Raw genomic sequence first — 21,597 nt, 5'->3', positions numbered from 1 at the left:
GTTCCTTCTTTGTGGCACCACTTGTACATCCTGCCTTGGCTTTAAGCATCTCTACATAATAACTCAAAGGGCAATATGATTTTGTGCTGTCTGGCTCTTAGGTAATCCTACAGTTTTTGTGTTAGGAAGAGACACACTCATGGGTAAGTTCTGTCTTCTCCCTCTTACCTACCTTTCCCTGAGCCTCCATCTCATCAGCCCCCATCTAAGCAGAGCTTAAATGATAATGAGGAAGGCAAGAACACATGTTTTATAACAATATTATAGTATTAATAATGTTATATATTATATTAATAATATTAATAATTAGTAAGTATTATGTGTTAACAATCATAAGATTCTTCTGTCTGTGAAGTTAGAATGATATTTCTAAAATGCAGCTAGTGCAGATTTGAACAGACAGTGCCCTGCTGGCAGGTGCCTCAAAGGCTCTTCATCAACCTCAGGAATCAAACTCTCCCTCCTTACTTGATACCTACGGTTCCTCGTGGTCTGATGCCCTTTATTCCTCAAGTCACACTCCATATTCCAGCCTCCCTGTGCTCCTTGCCCATCATGGTTCTGCTAACCTTACTTGGGATAGCACAGTTTCATATTAGATCCCTGATTCTTTTAAATTTCTCTCCTGCATTAACATGAATGACAGCCTTTTCCTTTTAGAAGCACTCTACTCTCTTTGGTTTTGTGAAAACTTTCTCTTGTGTGTTCCTCCTAAATCACTTGCCATTATGTCTCTATTTCAGTTTTGGGCATGTTAATTTTAAAATGCGTATGAGATGACCAGGTGGGGATCATAAGTAGGCATTTGGACAGATGGGTCTGGAGCTCCTACTCCTCTTTCTCAGGCTCCTCCTTCAACTAAGCTCTGAATATTGGAGCTCTTAAGCTCTTGGTCCTGGACCCTCTTCTCTCCTCCTCCTCTCTTTTCCTTTCCTCCTCACATTTATTCTCTTTGGCAATGAATTTTACAATTTATGACTATTCCTGCACTTAAAACTCTAGCCAGTACTTCTGAGGTACCTACTTTGATACTCGAGGCTATTTGGAAATGTGTCTGTTTCTCATCCAGAATGTGAGCTCTGTAGAAACAGGACCTTATCTTGCTTGTTCACTATTGTGTTTGTGTTACTGAGAAAGAGAGTGTGAGACTTAATAGATGCTAAAAAATATTCAGCTGCATAAATGTCAAACTTTACTGATCTTTGATGTTTTATGTATATGTCCTGTGAGACTCCTTTAACTGAAGACTAGCAATTTTCTATCCCTTGTGGATATGTGGCTGTGTGTGGATGGTGCAGTGAGAAAAGATGGGTACAAGCCAAGCACTGAGGTCACTGGTAAAAAGGAAATCATTTTGTGGAAGCTTGCGAGAACAAGGTTGTAAATATGTCATCACATTTAGTTAAACTTACTAAATTGTTACAGAACTATAGCATACTTTTAGTCTATGTCAGTGGATATTTGGAGTGTTTCTACTTTTCTGTGATTAAGAACTTTGTTCCTGAGGGGGGAGCTTCAAGATGGCAGAAGAGTAAGACGTGGAGATCACCATCCTCCCCACAAATACATCAGAAATACATCTACATTTGGAACAGCTCCTACAGAACACCTACTGAACACTAGCAGAACACCTCAGACTTCCCAAAAGGGAAGAAACTTCCCACGTACCTGGGTAGGGCAAAAGAAAAAAGAAAAATTAGAGACAAAAGAATAAGGATGGGACCTGCATCAGTGGGAGGGATCTGTGAAGGAGGGAAAGTTTCCACACACTACGAAGACCCTTCACTGGCGGAGACTGTGGGTGGTGGAGGGGGGAGCTTCGGAACTGCAGAGGGGAGCGCAGCCACAGGGGTGCGGAACGCAAAGCAGAGAGATACCCACACAGAGGATCGCTGCCAACCAACACTCACCAGCCTGAGAGGCTTGTCTGATCACCCGCCTGGGTGGGTGGGGGCTGGGAGCTGAGGCTCAGGCACCAGAGGTCAGATCCCAGGGAGAGGACTGTGGTTGGCAGTGTGAACGCAGCCTGGACGGGGCTAGTGCGCCATAGCTAGCCGGGAGGGAGTTCGGGAAGAAGTCTGGACCTGCCTAAGAGGCAAGAGACTTTTTCTTGCCTCTTTGTTTCACGGTGCCTGAGGAGACGGGATTAAGAGCGCCACCTAAACAAGCTCCAGACACGGGCACGAGCCACGACTATCAGCATGGACACCAGAGACGGGCATGAAACGCTAAGGCTGCTGCTGTAGCCACCAAGAAGCCTGTGTGAAAGCACAGGTCACTCTCCACACCTCCCGTCCCGGGACCCTGTGAAGCCCGCCACTGCCAGGGTCCTGTGATCCAGGGGCAACTTCCCCAGGAGGACATACGGCATGCCTCAGGCTGTTGCAATGTCACATCGGCCTCTGCCACCACAGGCTCGCCCCATGTTCCATACCCCTCCTTCTCCCTGGCCTGAGTGAGCCAGAGCCCCCACATCAGCTGGTCCTTTAACCCCATCCTGTCTGAGTGAAGAACAGACGCCCTCAGGTGACCTACATGCAGAGGTGGGGCCAAATCCAAAGCTGAATCCCAGGAGCTGTGCCAACAAAGAAGAGAAAGGGAAATCTCTCCCAGCAGCCTCAGGAGCAGTGGATTAAATCTCCACAGTCAACTTGATATACTTTGCATCTCTGGAATACCTGAATAGACAACGAATGATACCAACTTCAGGAGGTGGATTTTGGGAACAATGATATATATATATATATTTTTTTCCCTTTTTCTCTTTTTGTGAGTGTGTATGTGTATGCTTCCATGTGTGATTTTGTCTGTATAGCTTTGCTTTTACCATTGGTCCTAAGGTTCTGTCTTTCCGTTTTTTGGTTTTTTTTTTAGTATAATTTTCAGTGCTTGTTATCATTGGTGGATTTGTTTTTTGATTTGGTTGTTTTCTTTTTTATTTGTCTAAATTACTTTAAAAAGTATTTTTATTAATTATTTTTTGTTTTTTACTTTAACAACTTTTATCTTTTTCTTTCTTCCCTTCTTTTGTTTTCTCCCTTTTATTCTGTGCCATGTGGATGACAGGCTCTTGGTGCTCCAGCCAGGAATCAGGGCTGTGGCTCTGAGGTGGGGGAGCCAAGTTCAGGACATTGGTCCACCAGAGACCTCCAGCTCCACATAGTATCAAATAGCAAAAATCTCCCAGAGATCTCCATCTCAACGCCAAGACCCAGCTCCACTCAACGACCAGCAAGCTACAATGCTGGACACCCTATGCCAAACAACTAGCAAGACAGGAAAACAAACCCACCCATTAGCAGAGAGGCTGCCTAAAATCATAATAAGGTCACAGACACCCCAAAACACACCACCAGATGTGGATCTGCCCACCAGATGATAAAATCCAGCCCAATCCACCAGAACACAGGCACTAGTCCCCTCCACCAGGAAGCCTACACAACCCAATGAACCAACCATAACCACTGGGGACAGGCACCAAAAACAACGGGATCTACGAACCTGCAGCCTGCGAAAAGGAGACCCCAAACATAGTAAGTTAAGCAAAATGAGAAGACAAAGAAACACACAGCATATGAATGAGCAAGGTAAAAACCCACCAGACCAAACAAATGAAGAGGAAATAGGCAGTCTACCTGAAAAAGAATTCAGAATAATGATAGTAAAGATGATCCAAAATCTTGGAAATAGAATGGAGAAGATACAAGAAACATTTAACAAAGACCTAGAAGAACTAAAGGGCAAACAAACAATCATGAACAACACAATAAATGAAATAAAAAATTGTCTACAAGGAATCAATAGCAGAATATCTGAGGCAGAAGAATGGATAAGTGACCTGAAAGAAAAAATAGTGGAAATACCTACCGCAGAGCAGGATAAAGAAAAAAGAATGAAAAGAATTGAGGACAGTCTCAGAGACCTCTGGGACAATATTAAATGAAACAACATTCAGATTATAGGGGTACCAGAAGAAGAAGAGAAAAAGAAAGGGACTGAGAAAATATTTGAAGAGATTATAGTTGAAAATTTCCCTGATATGGATAAGGAAATAGTCAAGTCCAGAAAGCCCAGAGAGTCCTATACAGGGTAAATCCAAGGAGAAACACACCAAAACACATATTAATGAAACTATCAAAAATTAAATACAAAGAAAAAATATTAAAAGCAGCAAGGGAAAAACAACAAATAACACACAGGGAATCCTCATAAGGTTAACAGCTGATTTTTCAACAGAAACTCTGCAAGCCAGAAGGGAGTGGCAGGACACATTTAAAGTGATGAAGGGGAAAAACCTACAACCAAGATTACTCTACCCAGCAAGGATCTCATTCAGATTCGACAGAGAAATTAAAACCTTTATAGACAAGCAAAAGCTAAGAGAATTCAGCACCATCAAACCAGCTGTACAACAAATGCTAAAGCAACTTCTCTAGGCAAGAAACACAAGAGAAGGAAAAGACCTACAATTACAAACCCAAAACAATTAAGAAGATGGTAATAGGAACATACATATTGATAATTACCTTAAATGTAAATGGATTAAATGCTCCAACCAAAAGACATAGACTGGCTGAATGGATACAAAAACAAGACCCGTATATATGCTGTCTACAAGAGACCCACTTCAGACCTAGGGACACATACAGACTGAATGTGAGGGGATGGAGAAAGATATTCCATGCAAACGGCAATCAAAAGAAAGCTGGAGTAGCAATTCTCATATCAGACAAAATAGACTTTAAAACAAAGTCTATTTCAAGAGACAAAGAAGGATACTCCATAATGATCAAGGGATCGATCCAAGAAGAAGATATAACAATTGTAAATATTTGTGCACCCAACATAGGAACACTTCAATACATAAGGCAAATACTAACAGCTATAAAAGGGGAAATCGACAGTAACATAATCATAGTAGAGGACTTTAACACCCCATTTTCACCAATGGATACATCATCCAAAATGAAAATAAATAAGGAAACACAAGCTTTAAATGATACATTAAACAAGATGGACTTAATTGATATTTATAGGACATTCCATCCAAAAACAACAGAATACACTTTTTTCTCAAGTGCTCATGGAACATTCTCCAGGATCATATCTTGGGTCACAAATCAAGCCTTGGTAAATTTAAGAAAATTGAAATCGTATCAAGTATCTTTTCTCACCACTATGCTTTGAGAATAGATATCAATTACAGGAAAGAATCTGTAAAAAATACAAGCACATGGAGGCTATACAGTACACTAATAACCAGGAATCACTGAAGAAACCATAGAAAAAAATCAAAAAATACCTAGAGGGCTTCCCTGGTGGCACAGTGGTTGAGAGTCCACCTGCCAATGCAGGGGATACAGGTTCGTGCCCCGGTCTGGGAAGATCTCACATGCTGCAGAGCAGCCTGGCCTGTGAGCCATGGCCGCTGAGCCTGCGCATCCGGAGCCTGTGCTCCACAACGGGAGAGGCCACAGCAGTGAGAGGCCAGCGTACCGCAAGAAAAAAAGAAGATGCAAAAAATACCTAGAAACAAATGCCAGTGAAAACACAATGGCCTTAAACCTATGGGATGCAGCAAAAGCAGTTTTAAGCGGGAAGTTTATAGCAATACAGTCCTACCTTGAGAACCAAGAAACAGCTCAAATAAACAACCTAACCTTACACCTAAAGTAAGTAGAGAAGGAAGAACAAAAAAACCCAAAGTTAGCAGAAGGAAAGAAATCATAAAGATCAGATCAGAAATAAATGGAAAAAAATGAAGGAAATGATAGCAAAGATCAATAAAACTGAAAGCTTGTTCTTTCAGACATAAAGAAAATAGGTAAAACATTAGCCAGACTCATCAAGAAAAAAAGGTAGAAGATTCAAATGAATAGAATTAGAAATGAAAACGGAGAAATAACAGCTGACACTGAAGAAATACAAAGGATCATGAGAGGTTACTACAAACAACTTTATGCCAATAAAATGAACAACCTGGAAGAAATGGACAAATTCTTAGAAATGCACAACCTTCTGAGACTGAACCAGGAAGAAATAGAAAATACGAACACACCAATCTCAAGCACTGAAATTGAAACTGTGATTAGAAATCTTCCAACAAACAAAAGCCCAGGACCAGATGGCTTCACAGGCGAATTCTATCAAACATTTAGAGAAGAGCTAACACCTATACTTCTCAAACTCTTCCAAAATATAGCAGAGGGAGGAACACTCCCAAACTTATTCTATAAGTCCACCATTATCCTGATACCAAAACCAGACAAGAATGTCACAAAAAAAGAAAACTACAGACCAATATCACTGAGGAACATAGATGCAAAAATCCTCATCAGAATACTAGCAAAGAGAATGTGGCAGGACATTAAAAGGATCATACGCCATGATCAAGTGGGGTTTATCCCAGGATTCAAGGGGTCTTCATAAACGCAAATCAATGAATGTGATACAGCATATTAACAGATTGAAGGAAAAAACCACATGATCATCTCAATAGATGCAGAGAAATCTTTCGACAAAATTCAACACCCATTTATGATAAAAATCCTCCAGAAAGTAGGCATAGAGGGATCTTACCTCAACATAATAAAGGCCATATATGACAAACCCACAGCCAACGTCGTCCTCAGTGGTGAAAAAGTGAAACTATTTCCACTAAGATCAGGAAAAAGACAAGGTTGCCCTCTCTCACCACTATTATTCAACATAGTTTTGGAAGTTTTAGCCACAGCAGTCAGAGAAGAAAAAGAAATAAAAGGAATCCCAATTGGAAAAGAAGAAGTAAAGCTGTCACTGTTTGCAGATGACATGATACTATACATATATAATCCTAAGGATGCTACCAGAAAACTAGTAGAGCTAATCAATGAAATTGGTAAAGTAGCAGGATACAAAATTACTGCAGAGAAATCTGGCATTCCTATACACTAATGATGAAAAATCTGAAAGTGAAATTAAGAAAACACTCCCATTTACCATTTCAACAAAAAGAATAAAATACCTAGGAATAAACCTATCTGAGGAGACAAAAGACCTGTATGCAGAAAATTATAAGACACTGATGAAAGACATCAAAGATGATACAGATAGATGGAGAGATATACCATGTTCTTGGATTCGAAGAGTCAACATTGTGAAAATGAATATACTACCCAAAGCGATCTACAGATTCAATGCAATCCCTATCAAACTACCACTGGCATTTTTCACAGAACTAGAACAAAAAATTTCATAATTTGTATGGAAACAGAAAAGCCCCCGAATAGCCAAAGCAATTTTGAGAAGGAAAAACGGAGCAGAAGGAATCAGGCTCCTGGACTTCAGACCATAGTACAAAGCTCCAATAATCAAGAGAGTATGGTACTGGCACAAAAACAGAAATATAGATCAATGGAACAGGATAGAAACCTAAGAGATAAACCCACACACATATGGTCACCTTATTTTTGATAAAGGAGGCAAGAATATACAATGGAGAAAAGACAGCCTCTTCAATAAGTGGTGCTCTGAAAACTGGACAGCTACATATAGAAGAATGAAATTAGAACACTCCCTAACACCATACACAAAAATAAACTCAAAATGGATTAAAGACCTAAATGTAAGGCCAGACACTATCAAACTCTTAGAGGAAAACATAGGCAGAACACTCTATGACATAAATCACAGCTAGATCCTTTTTGACCCACCTCCTAGAGAAATGGAAATAAAAACTAAACTAAGCAAATGGGACCTAATGAAACTAAAAGGTTTGCACAACAAAGGACACCATAAACAAGATGAAAAGACAGCCCTCAGAGTCGGAGAAACTATTTGCAAATGAAGCAACTGAGAAAGGATTCATCTCCAAAATTTACAAGCAGCTTATGCAGCTCAATACCAAAAAAACAAACAGCCCAATCCAAAAATGGGCAGAAGACCTAAATAGAGATTTGTCCAAAGAAGATATACAGATTGCCAACAAACACATGAAAGAATGCTGAACATCATTAATCATTAGAGAAATGCAAAGCAAAAGTACAATGCGATATTATCTCACACCGGTCAGAATGGCCATCATCAAAAAATCTACAAAAAATAAATGCTGGAGAGGGTGTGGAGAAAAGGGAAACCTATTGCACTGTTGATGGGAATGTAAATTGATACAGCCACTATGGAGAACAGTATGGAGGTTCCTTAAAAAAGTAAAATAGAACTACCATATGACCTAGCAATCCCACTACTGGGCATATACCCTGAGAAAACCATAATTCAGAAAGAGTCATGTACCACAATGTTCATTGCAGCTTTATTTACAATAGCCAGGACATGGAAACAATCTAAGTGTCCATCGACAGATGAATGGATAAAGAAGATGTGGCACATATATACTATGGAATATGACTCAGCAATAAAAAGGAATGAAATTGAGTTATTTGTAGTGAGGTGGATGGACCTAGAGTCTGTCACAGAGAGTGAAGTAAGTCTGAAAGAGAAAAACAAATACCGTATGCGAACACATGTATGTGGAATCTAAAAAAGAAAAAATGGTCATGAAGAATCTATGGGGAAGATGGGAATAAAGATGCAGACCTACTAGAAAATGGACTTGAGACACGGGTCCAGGAGGTTAAGCTGGGACAAAGTGAGAGAGTGGTAGTGTATATATGGACATATATACACTACCAAATGTGAAATAGATAGCTAGTGGGAAGTAGTTGCATAGCACAGGGAGATCAGCTCGGTGCTTTGTGACCAGCTAGAGGGGTGGGATAGGGAGGGTGGGAGGCAGGGAGATGAAAGAGGGAGGAGATATGGGGATATATGTATATGTATAAATGATTCACTTAGTTATTAAGCAGAAACTAACACACCATTGTTAAGCAATTATACTTCAATAAAAACGTTAGAAAAAAAAGAAAAGTTAAAAAAATACAATTTTAATCACACTTCCATCGCACTAAAAAAAACAAAAAAAGGACTTTGCTATTTAAGTTATTAATATAGTCAAATTAAATGAAAGCTTTATAGAGAGAGATGGTCATGTAATTTGTGGGAGAGGCTGCTGATGTACTGTATATGTTCTCTGAACAACTGAATGAAATTAGAAGTAGGATTGAGATGATGATTTTTTTTTTATGTTTCTCGTTTATCATCTTTTAAAATCTGTATCATTTGCAAAAAAGTGCCCTATATTACATGTTAGTTACAAATGGTAATTTTATAAGGAGCATTATAAACCCACTTCTCAATCCGAGAACTAGAACAATAAACATTTTTGGCTACCTATCAGTTCCCTCTACCATCACCTCACCTCTCTGCTGCCTATAGCAATCCTTCTATGCGACAAAGGCAACCACTGTTTCTAAATTTGTATTATTGCCTTGCTTCTTTAAAATAGTTTTGTAATAAATATATGTATGTCTAAATATACCCATTAGCTTTACCTCTTACTGAGCTACATGAAAATGTATTGTAGTCTATAAATTTATTGGGACATGCTTTAGTTTTCCCTAAACATTGTTTTCAAGTTGTACTTATGTCGTTGCAGGTAGTTGTAATTCATACATTTTCATTGTTATATGAATATGCCATAATTTTATTTATCCATTCTCTATCAATGGAAATTTGTGTTTCTGCTTTTATGTTAAGAACTTGGTTTTGTACAAATTTTTAACAGAATAGTAGCTGTTGTTTGATAGTTTTTTTCATTGTTTTTAAACACATATTTAATGCCATTATATTATTTTTCTTTAATAAGGTTTTTCCAGAGAAAACTTTACAGTATCTATACTTTTTAGACATGTAAGGGGTTAGTATTCTTGTTACTTCCTCAAAAGTACCTTATTTTCTCTTATCCCTGGGCCTTTGCATATGCTGTTCTATCTTGAAGAATTTTTGATTCCCTATCCCTGACCCCCATTTACATGAGTACCTCCTCCTATTCATCCTCAGGATTTGTCTCAGATGTTACTTTTTCCAGGAAGCCCTCCTGACCACCCTAGGTCATGGTAGGTGCCTTTAGTCCTTTTCACATACTCCTGTACTTCTCCAGATTTCCCATATTTCCCTTTCCAAAACACTCATTAAACTCATATGTATTATACATTCTGGTTTAGTTCTTTGTCTCCAACACTAACATGGATGATTGGAATGGTAGATATTTTGTCTCATTTTGTGATATATCCCCTGAAGCCAGTCCAGAGCCTGGCATGAGAAATTCAGTAAACATTTGTTAAATAAATAAATGAAAGAATTGCTAATCTCTCAACTTGTGCCCACCAAAATTATTGATAAGGACACCTTAATTTGTTGATTTCAAAGGAAAACTGTTTGTTGGTAAATGGAATATAATAATGTTTTCCCTTTGGACCAAGTGTTATCAATTTCAATGCTGTCAGCTGTCAAGGATGGAGATCAGCATAGAACTAAACAACTAGGCCACTATTCACTCCTTGTCTCCCTTGGTGCATGGAGATATATTCCATAAAGACAGCTATTGATTTCTACCATTAGATTGCCAGGAAAGCCAGCAATAATTGCTTTAGGAATTTTTTCCATGAATATTTCCTGTTAATTTCCCAGGAGCAAGACCAGCTGTTCCCCTTCTCTCAATAAAAAATTAGAGAGCTGGAAATTAACATACTCATAAATTTTTTTTTCTTTAGCAAAGCATTATTGAGTTGGGGTAATGAAGAATAAGAAGCAATATACAAAAGTAAAGTTTTCAAAGGATTTTATTTTATTGTTTTATGGAATGATAGAATTATTTATTGAGTGAAAACATTTCTCATAAATAAATAAAAACTAAAGATATTTTAAGATATTCTCAGATAAAAGGAGAGTGAATTAATTGCAAGAATACCTTCAATAAAATAAATGCTACAGGGAGTTTCTCAGGCTGATGGACAATTACATAATTTGGAATCTCAGATCTATATGAAGGAATAAAAACACCAGAAACGTTTCAAAGGATTTTAAACTGTTACATATATAAATAAAAAAACAGACCAAGGTAGAAAAATATGTTAGCTTTATGGAAACATTTCTATTCCTATTTATTAAATGTTTAATATCTTTTCAGGGTTTGGTAGACCTGTATGCTTGCTTGTCATTTTTCTTTTTTTTAAATTTTGACTGTATATTTATTTAATATTCAACATATGTTTACATACAAAGTTATCACTCCTTACCTAGAATTCCTCTTCTCACTAGTATTTCTCTCCGTGGTGCACTTAGCACAGAAAACAATTGTTTTTTACTTGTATGTCTCCCCAACTGGACTCTGAGCTGCTAAGGATGGGGAGTAGGTTTTATTTATCATTGTATCCTAGCACCCAGGCCAAGGTACGACAGAGTGGGGATTTGATATGCTTGTCATTTTTCTTCATTAGCAGCTATGGGAAGAACTAATCACTTCCAAAAATCCTTCCTGTCTTTCATTTCTGGTCCCCCTCCACCCCATTTCCCACAAATATCTGAAGGTTGAATAAGAAGCATTAATGTTGAGATGGAACAGACATTTGGAAAACTGTACCAAGAATCCACGCTAAGATAATATATGGGTGGATGTGGCACACATGCTTTTCTTATTTGACCCTATAAGAAGAGTGTTTCATTGTTGTTTCTTGACCATTCCAGGAGTATGTTTCAGGTACATTCAAGAACTGATTCACAGGGCCAATATATGAGAAACATTTGGATATTTGGTTTAGGGGTAGGGCCTTTTTTATTTTTTGGGGTTTACTTCCTAATTCAGAACCAATGAATTACCATTTTATTTCCTGTCTCAAAAATTAACTGTCATCGTTTTGTTGACATGTAGTGTTAGTGTGCTGGAGCTCATGAGAGCTGATTCTCCCCAATTCAGCATTTAGTGATGTCATATTGGTAGCTTAAAATTGGCTATGGTGGGAGTATTTACACCATGGTAATTAGCAAATGCTACAAAACAGGAACTTTTTTTCACCAGCACTCCATTGCATGTAGTAGCCAAGCATCTTTAAAAAAATTTTTTTTGACTGTGTGCCAGTATTCCTTCCTTTGAGGAATCGCCCTTTCTCAATCAATGTGATTCTGGTATGGTTGTCAATCCCAAAGCCCCTGCCTCTTTAATTACACAGGTGAATTACAGTTTATCTGTTCTGTGAACATATTTTTTGGGTATGCTTTCATTGTCTCTATGAGATGTTATTTTTGCTACTTTTAATTTTTCATGAATTTTGAGAGATTCAAAAACTATGCTGTGGCCACTCCCACCTCTTCATAATCATCCTCAATTATATTTTAAACAGATAATTCATTCAATAAGAGTTTTATAAACATACATTTGTGAAGATTGTTTCCTTGAATTGGACACAGGTTGATAATAGCTGTTGATAATATAAATTAAAGTTCTCATGCTGCCTCTCCTTGGAGATACATGTCTTTGTAATTTTTCCTTTCTCAGAAACTGTTATATTTACTATAATATCCCTAGATAAACTTTATCGTTTGAGGCTCACCTTTATTTATGTGTCTGAAATTATTAGGAATAATGACTAAGAATACTAATTTCATTTTTAAACATCTCTTGTTACTTCGTGCAAAGTTCCCCCCCATATCAGATAAATTTTAAATGTTTTACCCCAAGCTGTATATCTCTGTTAAAGTTACATTGGTCATATCACAAAATAATTCTTGGTATGTAGAATAACAAAAGAATTTAAGCAGAAAATATATGTCCTATTTTGAAAACATTTCAGCACAGTAAAAATGTAATGATTTCCCTTCTCATTTTGAGATCTTGTTAGGTATAGTTTAAGGAAAATTCTTTGTTTCTAGAGTCTTATGACAGACTCAGGATTTTTTTAAAATTAATTAATTATTTTTTGGCTGCGTTGGGTCTTCGTTGCTGTGTGTGGGCTTTCTCAAGTTATGGTGAGTGGGGGCTACTTTTCATTGCAGTGCATGGGCTTCTCATTGCGGTGGCCTCTCTTGTTGCAGAGCACGGGCTGTAGGTGCACATGGACTCAGTAGTTGTGGCTTGCAGGCTCCAGAGAGTAGGCTCAGTAGTTGTGACACACAGGCTTCGTTGCTCCGTGGCATGTGGGATCTTCCCCGACCAAGGATTGAACCCATGTCCTGTACACTGGCAGGTGGATTCTTAACCACTGCGCAACCAGGGAAGCCCAGGATTTTTTTTTTTTAATTTGGAAAATACTTTTCAAAGATTTTTTTGTATTTATGTGTTCTTCTTGAGTTTTATTCTAAAATTAATTTACATGGAAATGTTTATCTTTAAAATGTATTTATCTCTTTTTTAAAAATTCTATTCCCTACTCAAAAGATAAATTTAAATCTACAGTCTCAGGCTTATACAAAAACAGGATGACTCATAAATTCTTGAAAGGTAAAGCCAGTATCTTTATTTTTATGCATTCGTGTTCTAGTAATCCACATCAAGGTAACATAAAATAAAAATGTTATAGACCAAACTACTTCCAATTAAATTATTTTAACAAAATTGTGACTGATTATCAATTGTGTGGATTTGTCTATTTTAGTAGAGTTCCGTTTATTGATTTTTAATCAGTTATTAAAAATACCTGATTAAATATTGTGAATTTTCTCATTATCAGTAGTTTTAAATAATTTGTTTATGGTGTGATTTCATGTGGTTTTCTTTGTGTTTATCCTGCTTGAAGTTCATTGAGATTCCTGGATCTTAGGTTTATATTTTCATTAGATCTGAAAAAATTTTGTCCGTTATGTCTTCAGATATTTTTCTGCCCCTTCCTTTTTCTGAAACTCCTCTCACACTTATATGTTTCTCAATTTTGGCCAAGAGATTTCTGTGACTGTTCCTATTTTTTTTCAGCCCTTTTTCTTTCTGTACTTCAATTTGGAAACTTTCATTTGTCCTTTCTTCAATGAAAGTCACTATGTTTTTCCTTTGTAGCCCTTGTCTGATAATTTTATCATCTCAGTATTTTGGTGTCTGTTTCTATTGGAAAACTCTGTTTCCGTTTCTCCCCTGTGGGTTAATAATCTAGAAAGTGCTTCCAGGCAGAAAGCTGAGATGATTGTCTGGCTTACCTATTTTTTCCCTCTCTAATCTACTTTCAGGGATTATAGTTCTTTACTGCCTATTTCCCAGTTCTGAAAACAGTGGTTTCATATACTTTGTCCACTTTTCTAGTTATTTATGGTGGAGTAGTTAATTCAGTCTTACGTGACTAGGTAGTGCAACTCCTTGCAATTATCTTTTAATTTTGGTATCTTCAGAATGTTTATTTCTTGTGTTATGCAGAAAAGTAATGGAAGTAAAATATAAAGTTTAGTTGAGTTGGAGTTACGCATTTACTTATAACAGACATGCAGTTACATATGATAGTCTAAAGCTCTCCCTCATTCGCTACCAGTGTTTGAACTTTGCTAGAGCCCCCATCATTTCCTTTGCACTTCTTTTTAGATTGCCGGATTATCACACTTCTTTCTCATTTATCGAAGGCCCCACTTGTCCTTCTCTGTACTGCTTTTCTTGCCTAATTTCAATAAGATCAAATTTCACATTCACTTCCAAAATTACCTGGGGTTGTCTATAATTGTTTTAGCTCTTAATCCCTTCTCTTTACCTTGGTCATTGCTGCAGTGGGTACCTAAGAACACTAGACTTAGGGTGCACATTTCAGTCTTGTTAATTTAATGCCACTACAGCTGTATGACTGTATGGGAAACTCACATAACTTCTCTGAACTTATTTTTGGAACCAAAGTGAGAAAATAGCCTCTTCTTATCTCACAGATTTGACAATGCTAATGCACAAATATATCGTTCAAAGCATGTTGTTATCTTTGTACTTACTCATATGACAGGGTCCCAAATAATTTTGTTTTTACCATCTGTTCTTTTTCATTAAGCAATTATTTTCTGATATATCATATATGACTTACACATTGTCTCTTGCCCCTTAAAATTGGTTTAAAAATTTTTGGCTACGGCTTCCTTGGTGGCGCAGCGGTTGAGAGTCCGCTTGCCGATACAGGGGAAACGGGTTCGTGCCCCGGTCCGGGAAGATCCCACGTGCCGCGGAGCGGCTGGGCCCGTGAGCCATGGCCGCTGAGCCTGTGCTCCGCAACGGGAGAGGCCACAGCAGTGAGAGACCCGCGTACCGCAAAAAAAAAAAACACAAAAAACTTCCCTTGGTATAAATTTTTCTTAGGTAGGAAAGAGTAACATGGAGTGAGCCTGTTTTGATGACCATGGGGAATTGGTTGCAGAGGTAACTGAAACACTAAGCTTAAGGAGTCACTCCGTGGGGACTTGATAGTGATGTAGGTTATTGCCAACAGTTTTAGCGGCATCAGTTAGGATTTTGCTGGTAATTGTGGAATCACACTGATGTGTACAACAAAGAGTGTAGTAAAAACAGCTTTACTGTAACACTGGCGGAACCCCCACAGCTTTTCTTTTGTACCATTTTGTATTTCTCCTTCTCCAATAATAATTCCTCCTTAACTCCCAGAAAGTAGAATAGTCAATTTAAGTGAAATAGGAAAAGTCATTTTACTAATGCAAGTCACTAATGAAATAGAATTCTTCCATGAGATACATTTTAAATCATTTTTTAAATGCCTCCCTCCCACCTTATTTTTTGATGTTCTTGTTCTTCCTGGTATCCTTGCTATGACAAAGAGGCCTGGTGACCAAGTGACCTTCGTAGTGTGGGGTTTCTCCTTTGGCATGTGAGATAATTCTAGATGGAAATAATATGGAAATAAGTGAGAGGAGGAATTTGGGGATGGGGATTGGAGCTTGAAACATGGAAACTCCTTGAGGTGTTCTTTTTCCTATAGTGGCCCACAAGGATGAGATATTGCCTGACAGCTCCTGAGATCAAGGTATATCCATAAGCCAGGATAGCTAGGTGTGTGTAACTCCTAAACTTTATTTCCGTTTTGTTAATCTTAAGTTCTTATTAAAAATTTGTTTGACTAATTCTGCTTTATTACATTCATGCTTAGAAAATTTAAAAAAAAAGAAACCCAAAGTTCTTATATAATCATCTGGGCAGAGCTTTAGAAAAGAAAATAGCGTCTTTCATGGTCAAACACTGTTGATAAAGGTGATTGTTGGGATATTTCCAGGGGAAGGTAACTCTGGGTGCTTGGAGATTCACAGTGATTCTTCCTCCCATAGATATTCCTCCTCCATTTCTACCTTGGAGGATCTGTCTTAATTTTGTTAAGGGACATGACTTTTACTTATAAGTGTTCAATTTGGAAAAAAATAGTAACTCAAGAAATAAAATATTCTCTCCATCCCCCTCCTAGTTTTTACATTTTTATTTTTTAGGATGAAATTGGTTTATATTAGGAGTTGTTAACAAGAATACTACTGAAGAACCCAAGAAGATGACTGTCACAAAGTGGTATAATGTCCTGCAAAATATGGAAATAACTCTTTCACAATTCCAGTAGGTATCATTTTTGGAACCCAAAATTAAAAAAAACCTGATGATTTCATTTAACTTTTATTTCTACAAGGTTTTGCAAACTTTGCAAACTAGAATTCACTAGCTCACACAAACCTTTAATTTTTGCTTCTTCCTCCAAAGCTAAGTGTCCTGAATTGTTGTTTTTTGTTTCCTGACCTCTGCTTCAAGGTCACTGATGCCTGGTGAAAAAGTAGATCTACTACTTTTGTTTTACTGATAAGATTTTTCTGTTAGGCTTCAGTTTTCTGTCTTTCCTAACCAACCGTACCTCCCCAACCCCTGTTTTCTAGATCAAGGATGATAACTTGATCCATGAAAATGTGCTGTGGCTGGTCCTTGTCCTTCCAGACCAACTTGTTCTGGCATGTAGTTTACGCCCTTTGAAATACTGTGAAAAGCATGCACTAGTGTTTTTAACACATTGTAGCATTTGGGGAATTTTTGCCCTAGTCAATATCCTGACAAAACCCCTCAAGAATAAAACAAAAATGAAAGATTAGAATCCTAGAGCCAGTAAAGATTGCTGCTGAGTTAAGGACTGTATACATATAAGTATAGCTCAATATCAAAATATATAATACTATAACTTACCAAATTAATAAATGAAAAGAGAAAACACAGGATCATCTCTTTATAGCCGAAGAAGTATTTGATGTAATTCATCTTCCATTCTTGATAAGAAACTCTTGATACAATGTAATATACCAACATAAAATATCCTTAACATAATAAAAATATACCATTTTGTACCATATTTTTAAAACAGCATCTAGAACATCTAGAAATTATTCCTTCACATTTAGGAATAAGAGAAAATGTTCATTATGATACCATTCTTAATGAAGTCCAGCTAGCGTAATAAAATTAGAGAAAAAATGAGTGTAAAAGTTATAACAGAGAAGACAAAATACTTGCAGGCAATATGGTTGTATGTATTAAAAACCCAAGTGAGTTACCTGACAAATCTATTATAACAATAAGAAAATTCAGTGAGGTGGTTGGTATATTAAGAAAAAACTGTTTTCCTATATACAATCTAAGACAAGATAAAGAAATATAATTGAAGGGAAGCACATATTAACCACAGTCACAAAGAGATTAAATACCTAGGAATAAACTTAATAAAAAATATAAAACATTTAAGTGAATGAAAATTTAGAGTACTACTGAGTTACCCAAGAAGACTTAAATAGAAAGGTATTTTCTCATCTTAGATAGGGAAACTCAATATCATTATGATGTTTATTCTCTCCCAGTAAAACTATATGTTTAAAATTCTCCTCAATAACTATACTAAGAGATTTTTATATGAACTACAAAAACTATTTTAACTTTCTTATGTTAAAATAAAAATAATTTTTAGGGAAATTCTAAAAAAAGAAATAAAAATTATTGCTTTTGAATGTACTCACTGAGGATAGTTAGTCCTACAGGATATTGAACATATTACAGTTATATAGTAATTTAAAGGTTGGTACTGGCACTTGTATAAATAATGTATAGTTCAATAAAACAGTAAAATGTCCAGATATAGGCTCAATATATTTGTGAATTTGGTGTGTGTTAAAGGTGGTATTGAAAAATCAGGGGACAAAAGATGAATTATTCAATAAATGGTGCTGAGACAACTGAATAGCCATCTGGAGAAAAATAAAATTGGCTCCCATCCTAATTTCATATGGAGCAAAGATTTTACTGTAAAAAATTAATAATAAAAGTATTAAGCTAAAGCATAGCGAAAATTAAATAATTTTCAAATAAGAAAGCATTTGTAAATGTCATATAAAACCCAGAAGCCATACAAGAATTTTTCCATAAATTTAACTGAAAATAACACTTCTGTGGCAAAAATAACCATAAGTAAAAAAAAATAACAAAAAATTTAGAAAAAACACATATCATAGGCAAAAAGCTAATTTCTTTAATATGTAAAGACTTTATATTCATTAATAAGGCAACAATAATCCAATAAAAATAAGAGCACAGGTCATAAACAGTTCACAAAAAGAAATTATAGATGACTCAAACTTATTAAAATATACTTAAGTACTTTCAAAATAGAAGATAAAGATAAATGAAAACCATAGTGAGTTAGGTGAAAATGCTATTAGATTAGCAAAGATTAAAACAATTCGATAATGCAAACTTGTATTTTATGTGATATGAGCTAATAAGAGAATAATAGTAAGAATTAACATTTTTTGAGTGCTTGTATCAGGTACTGTTCTGAGTTTTATATGTATTTATTAACCAGTTCCTCACAATGATCCTGTAAAACACGTACAATTCTTATTCCTGTTTTCAGATGGTGAAACTGAGATCTAGAAAGAACTAACTTGCCTAGTTGTGACAAAAGTAAGTGGCAAAAGTAGAAACTGAACCGAGATCTGGCTAAAAGTTATGCAAGTAGCTATAATCAGCTATTGTTTGTCTTCCAAATGATCTGTAATAAAAATTACAAATATAGTCATTTTAACCCTGAAATTCTACTGTCAGGGTTTTATCCTCCATATTTACTCGCAAAGGTACCAGAAAATGAATGCACACTGATGCTCACTGTAGCCTGGTCTGTGATAGCAGTAGATTGGAAACAAAATTTCATAGGAACTGGTGATATATACTATGGTATAGCCATACAATGGAATCCTAGCCAGCTGAAAGCAAAATGAGGAAGTTTTTCAACTATGTAGTAGTACATATACTACTATTTGTATAAAAAGAAGTATATATTTATAGTTTGTGTGTGATGTTATATTAGAATATCTTCAGAAAGATGCACAAGAAATTGGTAATTGTGTGGCTCTGGGGAGGGAAATTGGGGATAGGCATAGGAGGAAGATTTATTTTTCATTGTATAGCCTTTGGTATTGTTTACATTTTGCACTATGTAAATGTATTATCCATTCAAAGCAGAAATATGTACATCGATTACATTTTTTACATGGTTTTTAGAAATAGCTTCACCAATATTCTGAAATGTTCTCTGTAGAGAGGGGAAGGGCATGTACCTTTTTTGAATGGCTGCTTCTAATAACAGTAGGTGTGATGGGAATGAGTTGTGTTTGGGGATGGTGTTGAGGGACATTGAAGGTTGATAGCTATTGACCTGGACTGCTTCTCTGCTTGCAGAAACATTTCCCACATCCTTATAAGAGATGTTGAGGTGATGCTGAGGATCACCCTCCCTGTTCTTACCTGTCCCCATTGCCCACATCAACAGCAGATGCTTGAGGTGTCGGTATGCCTGGAGTGTTACGTTTGAGCCTTCTGGAGACATATTCAAATGCTGTCTCTTTGCCCGATTGTGTGCTTGGTCATTCACTGGTTTGTTCTAATAGCCCAAAATCTTCGCTATCTTTTTCTTCAACATCATAGTCCCCAAGTGCTTAGAAATAACCTAAATCTGAGTGTTTATTCTAAAAGGAAGGACATTTAACGCCAGAGTGGGAAAGGGATTTGCTTTCTCAAAGCTTCTTTCTTGCCCAGTGATTGTGGCTTCTTTTCTGTAGACTCAGCTACTCCCAGACACTCTGGTCTGCCTCCTTCCTGGATGGCTTTGCCTGTTAGCTGGAACTGAGGGGCTCCCCATCATTCTAGGCAGAAATTTTATGGTATAGAGATTTGGTGAATTGGATGAGGAATTAAGACATAGCTATTGATGATGCCATCAGTATTTTTTCATTCAGTCTAAATTTGGTTCCAGGCACTTTTCTGGATTATGTTTGTGTTTGTTATCATTGAATAATGAAGAGCAGCAGAGGTGTTCTTGGAGAAACAGCTTCCTTTTTTCACTTTGCCATAAATGTCTCCACTGTGGTTATTTTAGTATGTACTTGATAAAAAGATTCTGAGCTATAAAAACATGTGATTGGACATTGGCATTGGTTAAATAATTTGCAAAAGTGTTCATTTCCAGGTAAAGGAGGAGACATTCTGAGTAGCATGTTTCTTCTTGGTATTTAGGGCAACAAAGCTCACTCATTGCCTTTAAAAATTCACAGATGACTCATGAATCAATTAAACTTTTAAAGTAGCTCATTATTTTAAAGTTAACTTTAGGTGGTTGATCATGATTAATAGATAACAGAATTTTTTTTTTTTTTAGATAACAGAATTTTAAAAATTAATGAAAAATGACTGCATCTTGTTATTGTAACACTGGGCTATGAATACTCTAGTGTAATTAATGATAAAAGTGATGCCTAGGGCTTCCCTGGTGGCACAGTGGTTAAGAATCTGCCTGCCAATGCAGGGGACACGGGTTCGAGCTCTGGTCTGGGAAGATCCCACATGCCGTGGAGCAACTAAGCCCGCGAGCCACAACTACTGAGCCCACATACCACAGCTACTGAAGCCCGCACGCCTAGAGCCCGTGCTCTGCAACAAGAGAAGCCACCACAACGAGAAGCCCGTGCACCACAACGAAGAATAGCCCCCACTTGCCGCAACTAGAGAAAGCCCGTGCGCAGCAACAAAGACCCAACGCAGTCAAAAATAAATAAATAAATTTATTAAAAAGTGATGCCTATAACATGAAGTATGTGGGCAAATTGTTATAACCGTTGGCTCTGACAAATACTTATGCCACAAATCACCATTCAGGCCTATTATGTGCAAGATACAGTAGTAGCTGCTAAGTGCTTCTTTGCTACACACTCACAGTCATAGCATATACTTTATAACAGACTAAAATTAATTTCAGATGGATTAAAGGGTGAAATTTTAAAAAGTCAATGAAGGAGAAAATGTTTCTGAAAACAATATCTCCAAATGGGAAGCAGATTAAATTAAGAAAATAAAGTCAATAGTTTTAATCAAATTTAAAAAAAAAGAATAAGCTGGAGAAAATAGAAACAAACAACTAGGAAACATTTCATCAGAAGTTTATGTATAATAACAATTTTACTGCTATTATTAATAATGCTGCAATCATACTCTTTCTAAATCAAGAGTAGTAAAAAAAAAATCCATGTCTAGTAGCAGAGTAATCATTTAAAAATGGAATCATTTTCATGCATTTTTTACATGAAACTCTTAAGTGAATTCTGGTTAAAAACCAAACTCCTTATTTTGGCTTATAAGGCCCCTCTTCCTCCCTCTTTTAAAAAACCTGTTTATTCTCATCTGTGGTCACTGTT

This window comes from Delphinapterus leucas, chromosome 14 (genome assembly GCF_059928025.1).
Source record: "Delphinapterus leucas isolate spDelLeu-1000000601 "Yukka" chromosome 14, BTC_Dleu_Yukka2, whole genome shotgun sequence".
Taxonomy (NCBI): domain Eukaryota; kingdom Metazoa; phylum Chordata; class Mammalia; order Artiodactyla; family Monodontidae; genus Delphinapterus; species Delphinapterus leucas.
This window is presented reverse-complemented; position numbering follows the sequence as displayed.